General features: G+C 45.5%; 2 long non-coding RNA genes across 8 annotated transcripts in view; both read left to right on the top strand.

Moving 5' to 3' along the window:
* Positions 1–571: 571 nt before the first annotated feature.
* Positions 572–22,776, top strand: part of LOC148142370 (uncharacterized) — a 114,100-nt gene continuing 91,895 nt past the window's right edge. For both annotated transcript variants that reach the window (XR_015752073.1, XR_015752075.1), the window contains exon 1: positions 572–676. This is a non-coding gene — a long non-coding RNA (uncharacterized LOC148142370). The remainder of the gene's footprint in view (positions 677–22,776) is intronic.
* The window catches only part of LOC148142371 (uncharacterized), a 38,882-nt gene continuing 19,488 nt past the window's right edge, over positions 3,383–22,776 (top strand). For 3 of the 6 annotated variants that reach the window (XR_015752020.1, XR_015752024.1, XR_015752022.1), the window contains exons 1-3: positions 3,383–3,466; positions 5,576–5,683; positions 8,780–8,888. This is a non-coding gene — a long non-coding RNA (uncharacterized LOC148142371). Of the gene's footprint in view, positions 3,467–5,550; positions 5,684–7,002; positions 7,183–8,779; positions 8,889–22,776 lie in introns of those variants that run through there. The other 3 variants (XR_015752023.1, XR_015752025.1, XR_015752021.1) reach the window with 2 other exon arrangements.

Here is a 22,776-nt window from a genome sequence, read left to right on the forward strand (position 1 = left end):
GAGAGGTTTTACAAACAAATTGTGCACGTCGGAAAACACAAATTTGAACATCCTAGTCCCGTGTTTGCAGTAAATGGGGAATGGCCTCAGCGCGGCTGCAGGCCTGAGTGAGCGCCGCCATCTTTATTCGGGACACGTGCACCGCCGCCATCTTTGTAGGGGGCAAGGTGCAGCCAGGCGCATGTGCAGACTTTCTCTGGTATAGAGTCATTGGGCTCATAGCAGCCAATACTGCTCTGATTCACCTCTGGGCTCCCTCATCACCACTTTGTCAATATCTAGCTTCCTCAGTCTCGAACCATGGGTGTATTTCTGGTCTGTTTAGTACTGTATTGTTACTTTTATAGACCCTTTGTAAACGAGCTTTTCGCTGCGGCCCAGCCCCTGACCATGTGCTGCTCTATTATCAGATTACTTTTTTCTTGAATATTTTTGACAGTCAAGAATTCTTTTTTCCAACAAGCAAGTTTATTTTCCTTCCATTTATAACTATCAAATTCTACACAATTTTCATTCCCTGTAATCCATTTTGCACTTCCTGAAACATCAACTGTGTTTCTCCTTCCACAGAACCAGTGATTAATGCCAAAGCCCTGTTGCTTGTGGAGAGGGTGATGTTTGACTTTCTTGTACAGCTGCAGTTTGTGTGGTGAAGGTGCTCTCACAATGTGGTTGGGCAAGTGGCATTGAGATTATTCATTCAGCAACAGTGATGGTTTGAAAATAATGTCCAAATCATCAACAGTTTTTTTTATTTTTGTATTTTTATTATCATGCTTATAATTTTACAAAAATACTATTGAGAACTTTAAACATATGGCCAGAGATGGAGATATTAGGTCAGGTGACCAAAAGCATTGCCAAAAAGCAGGTTTTGAGGGATGTCTTAAAGGTGGAAAGCAGACCTGTGAGGCTTTGGCTGCGAATTTAAGACCATGCTGCTTCAGCAACTGTAGAAACAGCTACACAGGTGAAGTAATGAGTTAACAAATGGTTGGGAGTCTCGAAGAAAATGGGTTGTCAAGGTCTCAGTGTGTGTGTGGTGCAGGGAGCTAGGGATTATCACAGCCAGGAATTAAATCAAGTGTGAGAATTTTAAATTGAGGGATATTGGCAAGGTGCTGGCAGGTGAGACTAGTTTGGGTTAGGGTATCTGGTCGGCATGGACGGGTTGGACCGAAGGGTCTGTTTCCTTGCTGTACATCTCTATGGCTGTATGCTGTTGATTATAATTAGGAGCCTTTTCATGAATCAACAAGCAGAGATTTAGACTTTCCTGAGATTACAGGGAGATTGAATGTGGGAAGCTGGCCCTGAGTGTGTTTGGAAAATTAAGTCTGGAGATAACACAAGGTGGATGAAAATATATGAGCTGAGACAAGGGTGGAATCAGCTAGAAATAGTGGTCTTGGAGTGGGACTGAGTTATCACACTCATGTCACTTCTGGGATTCAGCTGGTTGCCAGATTGTGAATCAGGGCGGTAACACAATCGGGAAATGAGTGGCCCTGGTGGTCCCTAAAATGAGTGTCACTCAGCTGACTGTTGCTGAGCAGCGGCTGCTTGGTAGCCCTGTTAATGACATTTTCCATCACTTTACTGCTGATCGAATGTGGACTGATAGAGGGAAATTGGCTGGGTTGGATTGCCCTGTGTTTTTGTGCTGCACATTCCTGGGCAATGCTTCACATTATCGGTAGATGCTTGGTGGGTGGCAAGTTCTGGAGCACAAGCCATCAGGTTTATTGCCAGAATATTGGCAGGGCCCGTAGCCTTTGCACTACTTAACCATTTCTTGATGTTATTCAAACTCAACCGAACTGGCTTAAAACTCACATCTGTGATGTTAGAAACCACTGGAGAAGGCTGAGATGGATCATCCCACTTTGCACTTTTGGCTGAAGATTGCTGCAAATGCTGTCATCTTATCTGGTGCATGGATGTGTGAGGCCCCTCCATCAGTAAAGGTGGGGGATATCTGTGATCCTTCCTCCATTACCGGTCACAACTGGGTGTGGCAGAACTGCAGAGCTCCGATCTGTTCCATTGGATGTAGGATCACTTAGCTCTGTTGCATGCTGCTGATGCTGTTTGATTATGCAGGTAATTCTGTTTGATAGCTTCACCAGGTTGGCACTTCAGTTTTAAGTCTGCCTGATGCTGCTCTTGACATGCCCTCCTTTCCTGTCCATTGTGATGGGTGAGAGCAGGATTTACAAACCCATGAGATTTCAGATTGTGCTGGAGGACAGTTCTGCTGCTGTTGATGTCCCACAGTTCCTCATAGATACCCAGTTTGAGATCCTACATCTCTTCAAAGTCTGTCACATTTAGAACGGTGATAGTGTCACTCAACACAATGGAGGTTTTTCTCAAATTTAAGGCAAGACTTTGTCTCCAAAAGGAATGTGTGCTGGTCGCTCGTACTGATACTGTCATGGACAGATGTATCTGCCGCTGGTCAATTCATAACAATGAGATCAAGTATGTTTTACACTCTTGTTGGTTCCCTCACCACCCACTGCAGACTCAGTTGAGCAGCTATGTCCTTTAGGACCTGGCCAGCTCAGTCTGTAATTCTGTTGCAGAGCTAGTCTCGATTGTGGACATTGAATTCCTGCACCCAGAGTACGTTTGACACCATTTTATTGCCTCAGTGCTTACTCCAAATGTTGTTCAACGTGAAGGAGAAGTGATTCGTCCTCCAAGGGAGGACGGGACATGGTAATCAGCAGGTGCCATGAGACTTCCTGGTCTCCGGAGTCAATGCTGAGTACTCCCAGGGCAAATCCTCCCTGTCTGTGCCACCACCTCTGCCTGGTCTGTCCTGCCGGTGGGGCAGGACATATCCAGAGATTTCAGGAGAAAGTGAAGACTGCAGATGCTGGAGATCAGAGTCAAGAGTCTGGTGCTGGAAAAACCCAGCAGGTCAGGCTGATGAAGGGCTTAGGCTCGAAACATCGATTCTCCTGCTCCTCGGATGCTGCCTGACCTGTTGTGCTTTTCCATCACCACAATCTCAATATCTTGGGATGGTAATGGTGGTGTCTGGTCATTATCTGTAAGGGTTGAGTATGAGTATGTCAGGCTGTTCCTTGATTGGTCTGTGAGACAGCTCTGCACATTTTGGCACCAAAATCCAGATGTTAGCCTAGAGGACGTTGCAACATCGAGAGGGCTGATTCTGTGGTTGTATTAAATGGTGCCTTCTTAGATGCCGAGTGGTCCATCCAGTTTCATTCCTTTGTTGAAAGTTTGCAGTGATTATTTCAGTGAGTAGCTTGCTGGGTCACTGTCAGGTTGGGAGGCTTTTTTTCGCCGTTGACAATGGTTCCGTGGAGATCAGGAGATTCCTAATTCCAGTTATTTTTTCTTGAATTCAGATTCCACCATTTGCCAAGATGGGATTCGAACCAGGACTTCAGTCGTTTGTTTTAATATTTTGGATAAAAGTTAAATACATTAGGTTTGTTCACTCGCTTTAAATATCACTTACCAGGTTTTGTTTCTTTGTAAACACTGTCCATCCTCCTGTCTCCTCCACTCTCCCCTCCAACAACAAGAGTTTGGAGCACATGGAGTTTCTCTGTCACTAAGATTGGGATAATCCGATCTGTAGCTTCTCTCCCTCCCACTAGCCCGCCGAGCCAAACTGCCTCACGTGGTGTTCCGGTTTTTGTCCTAAACTTACATCTTCCTCCAGTCTCTTGTCAAGCCTTATCAGACCCTTTACCCCAATTTCACTGAACTATAGACTTTCCAACTCTCTTTCCTCCTCCTCCTCATCAGTCCCCCTCACCGATTCACAGATATTGTTCCTTGTTCTGTCTTTTCTGGTTATGTCCTTCAGTGCCAAAATCCTGCTCCATCTCCACTCTCCCTTTCCTTTCTGAATTCCTTGCATTTGGTGTCCTTGGTCCCTTCTGTATCTCGCGTACATACTGCCAGGAGGTGACATTGTGCAAAAGTACCATGTTGGGTTTCACATGTACGCTGACGATGCCCAGCTCTCCCTCCTCATCATCACTCTCCATTACTCCACTGTTACTCAGTTATCAAACTGCTTACCACATTCCCACTACTCGATTAGGCGCAGTTTCCTCCAATGAAACATTTTAGTGGTTAAACCCGTTGCCTGACAAATTCCTTTCCCTTACTGCTGAGCCTCTCCCTCTCACTGGGAAGTATGCAGCAGAACTACACTCTTCACAGTATTGCAGTTATATCTGACGCGAAGCTGACCTTCTGATCAGATATCTACACAATCCCAAACACCAGGAATTCCAATCTCTTCAACGTTGCTTGTCTCCTCCTCACCCCAGCTCCATTGCTCCTGAAACCCCTTACCGTGTCTGTGTTGCTTTAAACTTGACGAATCCGAAATAGAACCCTTGATTCTGTGACTGACTCAGAATCTGGTTTCAGACTCCCCTGTCATTATTTACCCTCAGACACATCAGTATTTATTCTGTCAAACCCCTTAAGAATCTGGTGGTGCGGTCTGATTGTAGGTGGTGGAAATGTATCTGGGTGGAAGGTAAGGACTTGGTGGGGGGGGGGGGGGTGTTCTATCCTTGTTGCAGTTGGTGGTATGGGTTTCAAAGGCAGAGGTGCAGGAAGTTGAGGACATATTATTTACTCTTTAATCCATATCTCCTGCAGTACTAAGATCTGCAGGTTAGTCGAATTGGCCAAGCTAAATTTCCCATAATGTTCAGGGATGTGTAGGTTAGGTGCATTAGTCAGGAGAAATATACAGTAATCGGGTAGGGGAATGGGTCTGGGTGGGATACCCTTTGGAGGGACGTTGTGGAACTTTTGGGCCGAATGGCCTGTTTCCACACTGTCAGGATTCTAATTTTCCCAGCTCCCATCGGTTCTGAGGAAGGGCCACTGGACAGATTTCTGTTCCCAGATGCTGCCAGACCTGCTGAGCTTTCCCAGCACCTGCTTGTTGTTCCTGATTGACACCATCCATGCACCTTTCAGGTTTGATTCAGACAGGGGGAGGATCCCACCACTGACCTCACAATGGGGTCCAGCTGATTGATGGCAGCTTCAGACCAATAGGAAAAGGTGGTGGGACTGGTGGACCATGTGGAACCAGCTGGTCATCCAAACAATGGGAGTGAATGAGGGGCGTGGCCAGTGGGATGACACGTCACCAGTAACCCAGCCAATGCAGTGCCACGTGACTCGGCCGTTGGTGAATGTGGGAGACGCAAATAGGGAAGGGGAGAGTGGCCTCAGAGACAGGGAGATAATGAGTCACTTTACACTGGCAAGTTTTAATTACACTCTGTGTGGTTCGTAAATCTGAATTAGAAACTCTTAATCCCGCGTTTGCAGCAGATGGGAAAATGGCTGCGGCCCTCAGGCGGTGAAAGGTCCTGGGATATGGCCACCATTTTTATTGGGGGTAAGGTACAGTGAGGCGATTGTGCCTAGGATGGAGGGGGTGGGGGGTGCAACTTGGAGAGGCATTTACACATCAAGCACATACCAAGAAAAAAAGTATGTCTTTATATTCTTCCTGTACTGACTGTGAGTTTTGTTTTGTGAATTCATTTCATAGGATATTAAATCAGAATAATTGAGGCTGGGATCTCAAAAGCAAGTTTTTACAGTCAATGGAGTCATCAGGATCTGAATATCATTGGCATTTAACTGTGGAAGGAGAAAGGTTTGTCTTCTGTTTGTGGGAAGATATCTCCAATATTTTTGTTAAGCAGAAAGATGTACAAATTCGTGGCTGGATCACCCTTTGGGTGTGTGCTCTGTTCTGGGCCCTGCAGCTGAGGAAGGAGATATTGGCCTGAGAGGGAGCACAGATTTATCCAAATTACACCTCGTCTCTTTGGAAGAACTCTCAGATTTAGACCCAACCACCCACTTCATGATGCTAACATGTAAATTTCATGTTTTCAATTACCTGCAAACTTCCCATTAAAAATCCTTTTGGACTCAAATTCCAATACCTTTTCAGGTGGAATGTTCCAGCTTCTGACAACTGTCTGTTCATTCAGAAACTGCTGAGGTCCATGTTGACTCTGGGGTTACAAGGGGCTGAATTGAAAGATGAGGTGCTGTCCCTGAGCTCCCATTGAGATGCATTGGAACAGTACAGGAGGCTGAGGGCAATGTTGGTATGAGCAGACAATGAAAATGACAGAGCTGCACTGTGAGGGCTGCTTGGCTCAATGAGATTGTTTTGGAGTTGGGTGTAAACAGACTGATGTGAGACAGGGAGAAGGTGAAGCTGAAACTCAGTTTTAGTTCAGGCCGTTCAGATATTCACATGGTCCCAATGTGAACAGCCAGTTTTTAAGTGATACCTGCGGAGTATTTGTTAACAGTTTGTAAAGTATTTTTCCTGAGGGCAGTTGAGAGTTAACCACATTGCTGTGGGTCTGGAGTCACATGTTGGCCAGATCAGGTGAGGATGACCGTTTCCTTCCCTACAGGATATTAGTGAACCAGATGGGTTTTCTAACAATCAACAATCATGGTCAACATTCGCCTTTTCATTCGAGATTGTATTGAATTCCGATGCTGCCATCAGCCATGTTGGGGATTCTATCCCGAATGCTCGGAACACTGTACATCTGGCAGGAATACCATTAAGCCATTGCCTCCCTCTTTAGCAATGTTTAAAAGAAAGTTCCATCATTCTACGTGTACAATGTGAGATAAAATACTGCAACGTCCATGTGTCAGCCTCTCCGAAAGGTCAATCAACAGAAATTTGTTTGGGGCCAAATATTTCACTTTTTTTGGCGGGGGGGAGGTTTATTAAACAAAAATGAATCCAAATAAAAATCTTATGCCACGGACATGTAATTTCTGAAGCCGGTGGGGATTACAAAGACAGGGAGGGTTGTGGGGCCAGAGGGTAACTGTTTTCCAAACATCAATGTGGTGTACATGGACTGCAGCATTTCAGGGAGGCGGTTCACCACCACTTTCTCCAAGACAAGTAAAGGTGGCCAAGAAATACTGGTCTGGGCAGCAAAGGCAACCCCCAGTGAATAAAACCAAGCAGTGACCTCTCTGAGCTGACTTGCTGTGAAGTTAAAAACCTCTCTGGAAATGGAGTGGGCAGAGAAGAGAAACAGTGACATTTCACAGCTGCCCTCCGAGAGACCTCGCCCTTGGAAGTACTCCGAGCCGGGGATCAGCTCAGTGAGTTTCAGTCTCTTCAAATATCAATCTTAGTCGGTTTTATTTTATTCAATCTACAATAGTGAGTAAGGTGAGGATTTCTTTTTAATGTCTTAGGGTCTCTTGATTAAATGTTTAAGATATGAAACATAAGCATTAAGTTATTCTCGGGCAGTATTTTTCGAGCAGTAAGGCTGTCTCTTTGTTTTGGTCTGTAGATTGTTAAGGCGGAGAGATGGCCTGTTGTAGAGTGGCGTGCTTTTCCTGTCGGATGTGGGAGATTAGGGAGAGTTTCAATGATCCTGATGATTATATCTGTAGCAAGTGTGATTGCAAATCCTTTTGGATCGCATGGATTGGTGGAGGAGTGATTAAAGGCAGTGAGGAATTGACAGGAGCCGGGGGGTGTTATAGGTGGCAGTGTCAGGAATGCAGGATACTGCAGATACAGTCAGGTAGATGGGTTACCGCCAGGAAAGCTAGGAGGGGTAGGTCGGTACTGCAGGAGCCTCCTGTTGCAATCACCATCTCAGACAAGTATACTGTTTTGGAAAATGTAGGTGGTCATAGACTTTCAGGGGAATGTAGCACTGACAGTCAAGTTACTGGTACTGAGACTGGCTTCTAACATAATATGAGGTATATCCAGTTCCACACGATCGATGGTGATAGGGGACTCTCTTGTCAGGGGCACAGTCTGCCGTTTCTGCAGCTGACAGTGAGACATCAGAATGGGGTGGTGCTGCCCTGGTGCCAGTGTCAAGGATGTCTCTGAGGGAGCAGAGTATTTTCAAAAGGGAAAATAACCAGTGGGAGGACATTGTACATTGGTACCAATGGCATCGGAAGGGGAAAGCATGGGGTCCTGACGAGCAGGGAGATTTGCTAGTGCCACTCGGGAGGCATTAAACCAGTGAGGGAGTCGGGGTAATCCTAAAGAGATAGTGAGAAAAGAGGTGAGTCTGAGGCTGGTACTGTTCACCAGTCAGACTGTCAAGGCAGGCAAGAGCAAGTCACAGAATGAGGTGCGACGGACCAGTTACACTGCATTTATTTCAGTGCAAGAGACCTGACAGGTCAGGAAGGTGGGCTCAGGGTTTGGTTTTGAACATGGCACTGGGATATTACAGCAATTACAGAGGCTTCACTCAGGGATGGATAGGACTGGCAGCTTCATGTTCCAGGGTATAGACGCTATAGCAAAGATAGAAAGGGGGCAACAGAGCAGGGGGAGAGGTGTTTTTGATTAGGGATAACATTATGGCTGGGCTTTGGGAGGATATTCCTGGGAGTACATCCAGGCAAGTTATTTGGTTGGTACTGAGAAATAAGAAAGGGATGACCATCTTAATGGGATTGTATTATAGACTCTCTCCCAATAGTCTGCGGGGAATTGAGACACAATTTTACCAGGAGACCTCAGTTATCTGTAAGAATAATATGGATGCAATGATAAGTGGTTTTAACTTTACCAACATAGCCTCGGAGTGCTGTAGTGTTAAGGGCTTGGATGGAAAGGTATTTGTTCAGTGTGTACGAGAACATTTCAGAATCAGTTTGTAGGATGTACCTACTAGAGAAGCAACAAAACCTGACCTGTTTCTTTATTCATTTACAGGATAAGGCTGTCACTGGCTCGGCCAGCATTTATTGCTGCGTTCACCCAGGGGGCAGTTAAGAATCAACCACGTTGCTATAGGTCTGGAGTCCCATGCAGACCAGACCAGGTAAGGATGGCATTTTCCTTCCCTAAAGGTCATTAGTGAACCAGATGGGTTTTCCAACAATTGACAGTGGAATCCTTGTCGTCACTAGATTATTTTTTCCAGATATTTATTGAATTCACGTTCCAAAATCTGCCGTGATGGGATTCAAACCCGGGTCCCCTGAACCTTATTTGGGTCTCTGGATTAACTGTCTAGCGATAATTTCACTCCGTCATCACTGCCTCTTAGGAAATGAGGCAGGGTGAGTGACTGAGGTATCAGTGGGGCAGCGCATCAGCACCAAAGATCCCAGAGTATTGTGGCTCAGAGGTTAGCACTGCTTCCTCAGCACCAGGGACCTGGGTTTGATTCCAGCCTCGGGCAACTGTCTTTGTTGGAGTTGGCACATTCTCCCCAGAGCTGAAAATGTGTTGCTGGAAAAGCGCAGCAGGTCAGGCAGCATCCAAGGAACAGGAGAATCAACGTTTCGGGCATACGCCCTTCTTCCCATAGTGTCTAGATGCAGTATATGAGGTTTTGGGATGTGCAGGCAAATCTCTGCCTGATGTGAAAAGATCCTTTTGGGAACTTGGACAGATGTCAGAGGGAGGTGTGGCCGCACGTTTTACATCTCCTGTGGCAGCAAGGGAGGGTCAAGGGTGTGGAGCGTGGGTTGGTGGGAGGGAGTGGACCGAACAAGGAAGGCGCAGTGGAAATGGTCTCTGTGCAACGCAGATAGAGGTGGGGAGGGAAATATGTCTCTGGTGGTGGGGTCTGACTTTAGGTAGCAGAAATAACAGAGGTTAATGTGCAGTATCTGGAGATTAGTGGGTGGAAGGTGAAGACTGCAGGGTTATATTCTTTATTGTGGCTGAAGGGGTGTGGTAAAGGCGGAGGTGCGGGAAGTGGAGGGTATGTGTTGATGAAGTCAGAGGAAATTTACGGTCCGTGAAGTAGGTCTTTTTGGGATGTCCTGGAATAGAATCCAAAGAGATTAAACAAATATATCACAGACAAAAGATTAACTGGCCCAGAAAATAGGACCCCTTAAAGGTCAACAAGGCTGTCTATGGAACCACAGGGAGTGCAAAAGATATGCAAATATTTCACGTTATTTTTACTGGAGAAGTATATGGAAGCTCGAGAGTTTGGAGAAATAAACAGTGATAACTTGAAAAGTATCCATGTTACAGAGGAGGTGGTACTAGATGTCTTAAATCGCATCTAGGTGGATAAAGCCTTGGAATATGATCAGGTGTATTCTGAAACTTTCTGGAAATCTAGCGAAGTGATTGTTGGGCCTCTCCTGAGGTATTTGTATCGTTGATAGCGACAGGTGAGGTGCCATTATTTTAAAACACTGGTAAGGAGAGGCCATAGAACAAGAAAACAGTGAGCCTGAAGTCAGTGGCAGGCAAGGTGTTGGAAGGGATTCTGAGGGACAGGATATCCATCTATTTTGGAAAGGTGAGGAATGACAGGGAGAGTCAATGTGGCTTTGTACGTGCTCAATTGTGTCTCACTAACTTGACTGAATGTTTTGAAGTGACAAAGAAAATTGATTAAGCCAGGCGGTGAACGTTGTTTATATGGACATTCAACAAGGTTCCACAAAGCAGACTGGTTAGCAGGGTTAGGTAACATGGCATGCAGGGAGAGCAAGCCATTTGGATACAAAACTGTCTTGAAGGTAGGAGACAGAGGATGATGATGGAGGGTTGCTTTGCGGACTGGAGGCCTGTGAGGAGCAATGTGCTGCAAGGATGGATATTGGGCCCTTAAATAAATGACTTGAATGTGACTATATGAGGTATGGTCAGTAGGTTTACAGAAGACACAAAAATTGGAGGTGTCGTGGACAGTGAAGAAGGTTAGTTCAGAATACAACAGGATCTTGATCAGATAGGCCACTGGGGCGAGGAATGACAGACGGAGTTCAATTTAGATAAATGCGAGCTGTTGTATTTTGGAAAGGCAAATCAGGGCAGGATTTATACACTTAATGGTAAAGTCCTGGGGAACATTGCTGAACAAAGAGACCTTGGAGTGCAGGTTTATAGTTCCTTGAAAGTATAGTCACAGGTAGGCGGGGTAGTGAATGCAGCATTTGATACGCACCCACCCCCCGTTATTGGTCAATGCATTGAATGCAGCTGTTGTGACGTCATATTGTGGCAAGACAGGGCACTGATTAAAGCCCGTCTGGAATTCTGTTTTCAATCTCCCCGTTCTTGGAATAATGTTAAGAAACTTGAAAGGGTTCAGAAAATATTTGCAAGGATTTTGCCAGGGTTGGACGGTTTGAGCTATTGGGAAAGGCTGAACAGGCTGGGACAATTTTCCCTGGAGAGTTGGAGGCTGAGAGGTGATCTTATAAAATCATGAAGGGCATGGATAAGGTGAGCAGTCAGGGACTTTTTCCCAAGTTTGGTGGGTCCAGAACTAGAGGGTACAGGCTTAAGGTGAGAGGGAAAAGATTTAAAAGGGATCTAAGGGGCATCTTATTCATGTTGAGGGCATTGCAAGTATGGAATGAACTGCCAGAGGAAGGGGTGGAAGATAGTACAATTGCAGTATTTAAAAGGCCTCTGATTGGGTACATGAAGAGGAAGGTTTTAGAGGGATAAGGGTGAACCGCTGGCAAATGGGACTCCATTAACACTCTCCGTTATTGGTCAATGCATTGAATACAGAAACTGGGACGTCATACTGTGGCTGGACAGGACGTTGATTAAGCCACATCTGGAATTCTGTTTTCAGTTTGAATTTCCCTGTTATGGGAAGGATGTTGTGAAACTTGAAAAGGTTTGGACGAGATTTACAAAAACGTTGCCAGGATTGGACGATTTGGGCTACAGGGAGAGGCTGAATAGGCTGGGGCTATTTTCTCTGGAGAGTCAACGACTGAGAGGTGACTTCATGGAGATTTATAAAATCACGGGGGGCGTGGATAAGGTGAGCAGCCGGAGTCCTATTTCCTCAGGTTAGGTGGGTCCAAAACTAGAGCACCTGGGTTGAAGTTGAGAGGGCAAAGATTTAAAAGGGATCTAAGTGGCAACGTTTTCAAGCTGCGTGTGGTGTGTGTATGGGAGGAGCTACCAGATGAAGTAGTGGAGGCTGATAAAATCACAACATTTAAAAAGCTTCCAATTGGGTGCATGAATAGGAAGGGTTTTAAGGATGCAGGCCAATAGATGGTAAATGGGAATCCATTAGTTTAGGATTCCTTGTTGGCACGGACGAATTGGACCGAAGGTCTGTTTCTTTGATCTTAATAAATTAAGATGTATTCCTCTATTGTGTGGAGAGCTAGCTGAAGCACAGATAATTATCCTTGGAGCTGAGAAGGTGAAGCAGTGATTTCGATCTGGTGCAGATTTGGTTCCAAGGTCTTGGATTTGCAGAGAGAGAGAGGAATTGTTAACACTGTCACAATTTTTAGTAACTACTTTCAAGTAATTGGCAAATAATACAAGGTGAAAATGTGAACACTATTTTACTCAGTAAGTTCTGAGCACCTGGAACAGTCTGAACGACACAGATTCAGCAGGTATTCTGAAGCAGACTTGGAATTTACTTTTTAAGGAAAGATTTGAGGGGCTGTGGGCACATGGGAGGGGACTTGGGACAGACTTGCAGCATCTCCAGAGGGAGAGAGTACAGCCCCAATGGGCTGAATAGCCCCCAGCCCCTGTGCTCTGTGATACTGCCCCATTCACTGTGAATTATGAAGCTCATCCCAGGGCAGAGAGAGCGATTAGCCCCCCACTCTCATCACAATGGGGCCCGGCTGATTGATGGCAGCTGTAGACCAATGGGAGGAGAGTCTGTGTGGTCCTGCAGCCAATGGGATTGAATGAGGGGTGTGGCCAGCAAGACAACACTTGTCCATGAGCTGTGCAGGTGCAGTGTCACTGTTTGGGGTTGGGAGAGACAGCAGAGACTGGGACAGAGGCGGTTGGACCTGAATTACAAACTCCCGGTAAATTAAAACCAAAAGAACTGCGAAAGATGTAAATCAGAAACAACAACCAGGAGGTTATGGAAAAGCTCAGCAGGTCTGGCAGCATCTGTGAAGAGAAATCAGAGTTAAAGTTTAAGATCCGGTGTCCCTTCCACAGAACAGATGTTACTGAGAATAAAAGTCAATTTATGTGCAGAAAATAGTGTGGGGAAGGATAAAAGGAGTAAAGGATAGGTGGGGATAGAGTGAGAAGAACAGTTGGATAAAGGATAACCATCTGGCTGGGGGAGGGTGACTAGCTGTTAATGGAGACTGTTAGTGGCTAACCATAGGTAATGTGTAATGGCAGGCTGTGAGAACAAGGTCTGGTGTGTGGGGTAGGGGGCTACGACATGACGTTGTTAACCTATGGTTAGCCACTAACTGTCTCCATTGTAAACTGTTGCCCACCTATATCACTCCACAATTGAAGCTGTCGAGGACACAAACCTTTGGAATATCCTCCCGAACCCCCTCTGTCCGCCTTAAAGATGTATCTAAAAATCGTTCTCTTTAATCAACGTTTCCATCATTCATGAAGCATTTTTGGAGATTTGTCAGTGTGAAAGGCTCCATACAATGCAGGTAGTTGTTGTTATTGTCTGACATCAGGAGAAACAGGGATGAGCCCTCTCTCTCTCTTTCTTGCACCTGATGAACAGCAGCAAAAGCAGGAAGCACTGAGCATGCTCCAGCCCACAATGGGCCTCGGATTATTGATGTCAGCGCAGGACCAATAAGAGTGGGGGAACGGGGGCTCGAGGTGCTAGCTGGGCCTTCAACCAATCGGAGTGAATGAGGGGCGGGACTATTCTCAACCACGTGATAAACTTCACTGACAGCACAGTGTTGTTGTGGCCAAGGCATTGGTAATGTGTGAAGGTGAAGGGCAGGGGAAAGGAAAGACATAGACCAGGAAGAGGAGGAAATTTTCATGGTATGGGATGAGAGATTTTATAGAACTTAGTGCACCTTCTAAAACGCAAATTTGAAAATCCCAAATTCTGCACCATTTTCCCTCCCTATAATGCATTTTGCACTCCCTGAAATATCAACTGTGTGTTTCTCCCTCCACGATACCAATGATCAGTGCCAAAGCCCCATTGCCTGTGGAGAAGGTGATGTTTGACTTCCTTGTACAGCTGCAGTTCGTGTGGTGAAGGTGCTCCCACAAAGTGTTTGGGTAAGAGCTGTTTTAGATTATTGACTCAGCGACAGTGAAGAGTTCACAATGTATGTGCAAATCAACAACAGTTTTTTTTTAAATCATGTCTATAATTCCACAGAAATACTATTGAGAACTTCTGACATAAGGCCACAGATGGGAATTTAGGTCAGGTGCTCAAAAGAATTGCCAAATAAACAGGTTTTCAGGAATACCTTAAAGGAGGAAAGCAGATCTGAGAGGGTTAGGGTGGGAATTCCAGACCGTGTTGTCTTGGTAACAGTAGAAACAGCCAGACAGGTGAAGCAATGAATAAACACATCGTTGGGAGTCTGAAAGAAAATGAGTTGTCGGGGTCTCACAGGTTGTGTGGTGCAGGGAGACAGGGATGTTCACAGCCAGGATTTACATCAAAGGTGAGAATTTTAAATTGTTGCTTGTTAATAGGAGCCTTTTGATGGATCAACAAGTTTTGGTACCAGTGAGCACTTGGGCAGTAGGGTTTTAGATACTCTTGAGATTACATGTAAGTTGAATGTGGGAGGTTGGCCAGGAGTGTGTTTGGATAATGAAGTCTGGAGATAACACAGGGATAGACGAGTATTTCAGTAAATGAGCTGAGACTAGGGTGGAGTTGGGTGATGTCACTAATGTAGGAATAGTGCTTTTGGAGTTGGGCTGCTCCTCCTCTTCATCACTCCCCCTCCCCAATTCACAGATATTGTTCCTTGTTCTATCTGTCTATCTTTTCTGGTTATGGCCTTCTCTCCCATTCTGCTGCAAACTAATATTTGACCCCACCGTTGTTGGAAAAACCTGCTCCATCCCAATTCTCCCTTTCCTTTCTTAATTCCTTGTATTTGGTGTCCCTTAAGGATCTCGCCTCGGTCCCTCCTGTTTCTCATCTACATACTGCCAGGAGGTGACATTGTCCAAAAGCACCGTGTTAGGTTTCACATGTACACTGACAATGCCCAGCTCTCCCTCACCATCATCGCTCTCCATTACTCAGTTATCAAACTGCTCATCACACTCCCATTAGGCGATTGGCTGCAATTTCCTGCAACGGAACGTTGCAATGGTTAAAGCCATTGCCTAAAGTTGCTATTACAAATTACTTTCCCTTACTGCTAAGCTCCTCCCTCTCTCTGGGAACTGTCTGAGGCAGAACCGCACCCTTCACAATATTGTTCTCATATCTGACCCCAAGATGACCTTCTGATCAGACATCTACACAATCACAAACACCAGGAATTTCAAACTCTTAAAATGTTGCTTATCTCCACCTCACCCCAGCTCCATTGCTACTGAAACCCCTGACCTGCGTCAGTGTTGCCTTAAACTTGACGAATCCAAAACAGAACCCGTGATTCCGTGAGTGACCCAGAATCTGGTTCCAGACTCCCTCATGATGGGAAACATCCGCTCAGTATTTACCCTGTCAAACTCCTTAAGAATCCTACATGTTACAATGCGATCACCTCTTATTCTTCCCAAATCCAGTAAGTAGAGACCCAATTTCTTCAGCCTTTTCTTAAAAGATAATCCCTGCAATCCAGGGTTCATCCCAGTCAATTTTCTGTGAGATGCCTCTGATGAAATGACACATTTCCTTAAATAAAGGGACCAAAACTTCTGTCATTACTCCAGATGTGGTCTCACTCGCATTTTATAAAGTTACTCTCAGGTTACTCCAAACAACTCCAAGTCAGGTGAATTGGTCATGCTAAATTGCCCGTAGTGTTAGGTAAAGGGGTAAATGTAGCGGTATGGGTGGGTTACGCTTTGGCGGGTCGGTGTGGACTTGTTGGGCCGAAGGGCCTGTTTCCACACTGTAAGTAATCTAATCTAATCTAATCTAAAAACTCCGTTTAAACTTGAACAGATGTTGTTGGAAATGCTCAGCAGGTCATGCAACATCTGTGAAGAAAAAGTCAGTTAAAGTTTCGGTTAACGTTCCTCAGATACGTTAACTCTAATTTCTTTTCACAGATGCTGCTAGACCTGCTGAGCTTTTCCAGAAACTTCTGTTTCTCTTCCTGGTTTACAGCATCTTCAGTTGTTTCAGTTTTCATATCCTTTAAACTTGCCATCTCTCCTATAGAATTTGTCATTTCCACCTTGGAAAAAAGATTCATATTTGTTTGGTCTCCCCTACCTGGGAAAAAAGAAACAACGACTAGTCACCCTATCATTGCTCCTCATAATTTTATAAAGTTCGATAAAGCCACCTAAAGTGTCCAGTGCTGCAGGGAAATAGCCTCAGCCTATTCAGCCTCTTCCTATGGTTCAAATGTTCCAATACTGGCAACACCCTGGAAAAACTTTTCTGAACTCTTGCAAGTTTCCCAACATCTTTCCTATAGCAGGGAGACTGGAATTGAAAGCAGTATGGGATTCCAAAAGTGGCCGAACCAATAAACTGTACAACCGAAACATGATCTCCCAACTCCTATACTCAATGCACTGCCCAAAAACAGCCAGCATACCAAACACCACCTTCACTGACCTGTCTACCTACAACCACGCTTTCAAGGAACTATCCACCCACACTGCATGGTCTTTTTGTCTGTCAACACTTCCCAGGAACTTGTCATTAAGAGGTTGAGTCCTATTCTGGTAACATCTTTCTGAAATCAGGGAGAACACAATTGAATGCAGTATTCTAAAACTGGCCTCACCAATGCCCTACTCAGCCACAACATGATCTCCTAATCCCTATACTCTGACAGGATCCCGACAGTGTGGAAGCAGGCCTTTCGGCCCATGAGACCATACCAACCATCGGAACAGCATTCCACCCTAACTCTGTAACCTACCATTACCCAAAGCTAATCCAGCTAACCTGCATGTCTTTGGATTTGTGGGCGGAAATTAAGAGCACCCAGAGGAAGCCCACGCAGACACACGGGGAGAATGTGCAAACACCACACAGAGAGTGGAATCGAATCGAATCAGCACATTCCATTCAATGTTAGTGTCCCAAATGCCACCTTCAGCACCTGACCTCCCTGAAACTCTACTTTCCAAGAACTATACAGTTGTTCTGAGCCCTCCAGAGGGAATTAAGGTGAGGAGGAGAAAACAGGAACAGGGTTGAGTTTTAGATCTATAAAATAACTCTCCATCTTCCCCCTCTGTTCCCCCCGTCTCCCCCCGCTCTGTCTGCTCCATCCCTCCGTCTCCCCCCACTCTGTCCGTCCCTCCCCTCTGTCGGCCTGTTTTACCACCCCCTCCGTCGGCCTGTTCCCCCTTTCTGTCAGCCTCCCCCATTCCCCCTGTCTGTTCCCCTCCTCTCTAATCCCACTTTCTGTCCCCACCCGTCTCTGTGCCGCCCTCTCTGTCACCCCCCCTCTTTCCCCAGCCATTTCTGTCTCACCCCTCTCAATCCACACACCCCCTGTCTGCCTACCCTCCCTCCCAGTCCCCTAGTTCTGTACTCCCCCACTGCAGGGCAAATATCTTGTCTATTTACCGTATCCATGCCCAGCCTGATTTTAAAGATCTCTTTCAGGTCACCATTCAGCCTCAGACGCTCCAGGGAAAACAGTCTATCCAACCCTGGCAACATGCTATAATTCTTTTCTGATCACTTTAAAGATTAAGAACATCCATCTGATAGGAAGGAGAACAGAATGATATGGAATATTGATTCAGCAACTTTTGTAAAGTCCTGTACAGCTGCAATATGACCTTCCAACCCCTATACTCAATGCTCTGACCAGTAAAGACAAGCAGACCAACTGCTGCCTTCACTATCCTATCTACTTGCTACTCTACTGTCAATGAACTATGAACCTGCACTCCAAGGACTCTTTATTTAGCAGCACTCCCCAGGAACTTGCTATTACCTGTATAAATCCTGCTAAAGTTTGCTTTTCCAAAATGCAGCAGCTCGCATTTTTACAAACTGAACTCCTCAGTCCATTCACCCATCTGATTCAGATCCTCTTGTACTCTGAGGTAATCTTTTAACTGTCTCCTACACCTCCCATTTTGGTGTCACCTGCAAACGTACTTACAATACTTCTTATGTTCACATCCAAATCATGGATATAAATGGCGAAAAGTTGTGGATCCAGCACCGATACTTGTGACACTCCACTGGTCACAGGACTCCAGCCTGAAAAGCACCCTCTGCCTTCTACCTTCGGGCCAGTTCTGGACTCCATGCGATCTAACCTTGCTGACCAGTCTCCCATGAGGAACCTTGTCAAACACGTTACTGAAGTCTATGTAGACCATATCCTTGCTCTGACCTCAGCAATCCTCTTTGTTACTTCTTCAAAAAAACTGAGTCAAATTCATGAGATATGATTTCCCATGCACAAAGCTGTTATCAGTATCCAGGATTTAACTCTGTACATTGGGGTCTGCGTTGCCCAGTTATAGGTGTTAATATTCTGGATGAAGTTCAAGTACACCAGCATTTTGTCAGTGACTGTGTATTGTCAGTGACTGTGTATTGAGTCTTGTTAATGTCACCAATACAGGTGAGTTCCTTTTGAAAGGCAGTGCCTGTATCCCTTGCCCACCTGGAAATAATGTAAGTGTCCTTACCTCTGGACTAGGAGGATCAGGCTCAGAGTTGTTTAAAAGCATCTTTGAAGAGGCTGATTAGTAAACCTGCCCAAGCCACCAGGCCATACTATCTCCCAGCTGTCCCTGCTTGAGCCTCCAAACAGAACCTTCCTGTAGTTTCTCTCCTGTCAGACTCTCCCACTGCTTAGTTTGTCCTGTATCCCCTCCTGCTGCTGCACTGATCCTGTCCCTCACTGACCTGTCCATCCCTCAGTGTCCTCCGCATTCATTCATTGTTAACAATCCCATTGACCCAGTCCTCCAGCCCCGCCCCCTCCCGTCGATAGAGACGGCTCAGTGGTTAGCACTGCTGCCTCACAGCACCAGGTACCCGGGTTCGATTCCAGCCACGGCGACTGTCTGTGTGGAGTTTGCGCATTCTCCCCGTGTCTGAGCGGGTTTCCTTCGGGTGCTCCGGTTTCCTCCCACAATCCAAAGATGCCCAGGTCAGGTGAATTGGCCATTCTAAATTGCCCAAAGTATTAGTTACATTAGTTAGGGGGAATGGGTCGGTCTGGACTTGATTGGCCGAAGGACCTGTTTCCATATTGTCGGGATTCTGATATATTGGGCAGCAGGGACTCCTGTATGATCGGGAGCACGTGCTGTAGGAGGGGAGACCAATGCATGGGTGCAGTGCTGGCAACTGTGGGAGTATGCACAGTATAGGTCAGTGCCTGGGAAGGAGGCTGTGGGAGTGAGGGATTAATCTATCATTAGCAGCTTCATCCCTCTGGGAGCAGGACCCAGAAGAATGGCCCTTTTCTTGCTACCCTGACATGTGATCAGACTATCAGTGGTGCAGCGTTTTGCAGAAAGTTATCAGAACTCTTTTGTGAAGATTCAAGATTGTTATGGAATGGGACAAGGATGGGTCTGCAATTCGAATTCTAATTTGGCTCATTTTAGTAAGATGGGTCTTGGCCAGAGTCTGCAGGAAGCAGTGTATGCAGGATGGTTCTCATCAGGAGCTAGGAAACTGAATTCGAAGAGAGAGTGTGTGAGAACTGGGTGTGGAGGAAAGGAGTGGGGGATTGGTTTGGATTTCAGTTCACAGAAGAGAGAAATTGTGAGACTGAGGTTTAAAGCTTTGGGGGAACAAGGAAACCACAGTTTAATCTACAATTGTCTTATGAATGTCCATCCTGTATTAACAGTGGTAACTTGTGTGCTCTGTTGTATGGTACTGAAAGGGTGGATTTGCGGATGAGAAATACAAGTTGACCTTCATGTTCAGATCTGGTGGTTACTTGATCCGTGCCGCTCTGAATATCATTGGCCTTTTTATCTGGAAGGAGAGGTGTGCATTTTGTCCGTGGGCGAATATTTCAAATCTCAGTGTGAATGCAAAAGTACTGAGACACAGCCAAGTCCATGTCGGCATGGTGAGTGTGGAGAGAGATTTCATTTGTTTTTGAAAGTCTGAAAAATCATGGCACATTTCCCAGGAACAATTAAGCCACAACTTTGCTTTGTAGAAGGAGAAGTCTTTAATTAACCATGCAACCAGAAAGACACAAGGATACCTGCACCATGGGAAGCACTATGAAAACGGGATTGTTGTAAAGGAGTTCATTCTCGATCATGGATTATAATCCATTGGCATTGTCACGTCGTTTCCAGCGCCGTGGGAAAATACTTGAAATATGATGAATGTAATGTAGGTTTCAGTTATTAAACTGTAAAAAGTGCAGAACAATTTACAAGGATGTTGCCAGGGCTCAGGGGTCTGAGTTATAGGGAGAGGTTGGACAAGTGAGGATTTAATGTTTAGAGCAGAGAAAACTGAGGGGGCTCTTTTCTAGAAGTGTATAAGACCATGAGAGGCATGGATAAGGTGAATGCACTCAGTTTTTTTTTCCCAGGAACTCAAGGATTGGACGGATTGATTGGATCAGTTCAAGGTTAGAGGAGAAAGAATAAAAGGGAAGCTGAGGGGCAACTGTTTTACACAGAGGGTGGTATGTATACGGAATGAGCTGCCAATGGAAGTGGTTGAGGCAGGAACACTCACAACAGGTAAAAGACATTTGGACAAATACATGGATTGGAAAGGGTCAGAAGCAAATGTGCCAAGTGCAGGGAAATGGGGTTAGTGTGAATGAACATTCAGGTCGGCAAGGGCCAGTTTGGACCCAAGGGCCTGTCTCTGCTGTAGGCTTCTATGACTCTAAGTGCATCTGCAATTTCTCCCATTAACTCTGTTGGTATCCTGGGATGTATTCCATCAGGGCAATGAGACTTGTGAACCTTTAGCTCCATTAGCTTGCCCAGCACTAACTCTTTCACGATAATGGTTATTATCTAGGTCCTCACCTTCCTCAGTCTCCTTATCAATTACTGGCATGTTCTTCGTATCCTCCACTGTGAAGACTGACTGCTGTGTACCCATATTCCTGAACCCTGCTGGGTAGGAATAACTGGGCACAGAACTCTGAGAGGTCTTCTTTGAGTCTTTATTGATGAGACATGGCAGTTACCTGGATAGTGTATATGCAGAACACCTCCAGGCAGCATCAGGTAACTCCCCGCCTGTCCGATGTGCCGCTCCCATTCTTGTACCTTTGTGGTTTGGGACTTTGAATAGAGACTGTCTCTCAGTATTATCTCCATGGCAACGGCAGTTAGAAAGTCGAGTTCAGCTCAGCACTTTGTGGTTAAACCACACACACCTCCCTCACGCTCCCGTGGCTCCCTCAAGTATCTGACAGGTGCTTCAGTTTCAGTGGGGTATCTATCAGGATTCTCATGTGGAGCAGCCGGTGAACAAGCTTATAAATCACACAACACCAGGTTATAGTCCAACAGGTTTATTTGGAAGAACAAGCTTTTGGGGTGTGCTGTGATTTGTAACTTGATCAGGATTATCTCTATGGTAACAGTTAAGTGCTTCAACAATTACAGAGACCATATGTTCCCCACGCAATAGGTTCCCCTCTAGCAGTGTAAACTGTTATTCTGGCCCTGGGGATAGGTATTAATCACTTTTCTCCCCCAATCCCATCTAGCTTTCTGTTGAGCTTTAAAGTTTTTCTAATCTCCTTGGTCTTTGGCAATTTGTGTGCATTTTATTTCAGTTTGATAGACTCTCTTATTTCGTGGGTAAAAGCAATGACTGCAGATGCTGGAAACCAGATTCTGGATCAATGGTGCTGGAAGAGCACAGCAATTCAGGCAGCATCGAGGAGCTTCAGCAAAATCGACGTTTCGGGCAAAAGCCCTTCATCAGGAATCATGAAGGGCTTTTGTCCGAAACGTCGATTTTGCTGAAGCTTCTCTTATTTCCTGAGCCACCCATGGCAGATTATTCCTTTTCCTACAGTCCTTCCTTTTCCCTGATATATTCTTTTGCTGAGCACTTCAAAAAATTGTTTTGATATTCCCGTACAGTCCGTCAACTTTCTCACCGTAAAGTCTTTGTTTCCAGTCTACATTAGCCAACTCCTGCCTCATCCTATTGTAGTCTCCTTTTGTTTAAGCACAGGATCTTGGGAGCGGGTCTAATCTTCCAGCTTTCCATCTGTGTTCTAAGTTCAATCAGACTTATCAGAAGTCTTTTATCAGATTACGAGGGGAGGCGATGTTTCCTGGATGTTTTGGTTTTAATTGTCAGTGACCTTGGCTTTGTAATAATGTACTGGATATATATTCACAACAGCGTACTCTGGACGCTGCCAATGTACGACGCAATCTAAAACCATAAATCACTGTCTCCCCTCAGTTTAAAATTGCAAAATCATTATCTCCTACACATTTCCTCACTATCTAAGCTTGGAATGCTAATCCACCTGACTATCTGTCATTTTCCGAAAATCTCCTTTGGTGAAGGTGGTGATTTTTGGATTCAGCTTTCCAGTTATTACCGTAAGAAGATAAGCACTGGGCACAGGAGAACCAGCCCCACCATTTAATACGGTGATGATTGAGCTCACATCGGTCTCAGCTGGATTTTCCCGCCTGCTCTCTCTCACCCTTCATCTCATTGCAAATTCAACATCTGTATCTCTTCATTAAATTGGCTCATTGTCCTGGCATCCACCGCATTTTGAATAGGGAATTCCACAGATTCGCAACACATCGAGATAAGTACATTCTTCCTCATGAGAATAGAATAGAGTCTCTATAGTGCAGGAACAGAGTCTCTATAGTGCAGAAACAGA

Source organism: Chiloscyllium plagiosum, unplaced genomic scaffold (genome assembly GCF_037043375.1).
Source record: "Chiloscyllium plagiosum isolate Xiang-an unplaced genomic scaffold, Cpla_swu_hap1 HiC_scaffold_29, whole genome shotgun sequence".
Taxonomy (NCBI): Eukaryota; Metazoa; Chordata; class Chondrichthyes; order Orectolobiformes; family Hemiscylliidae; genus Chiloscyllium; species Chiloscyllium plagiosum.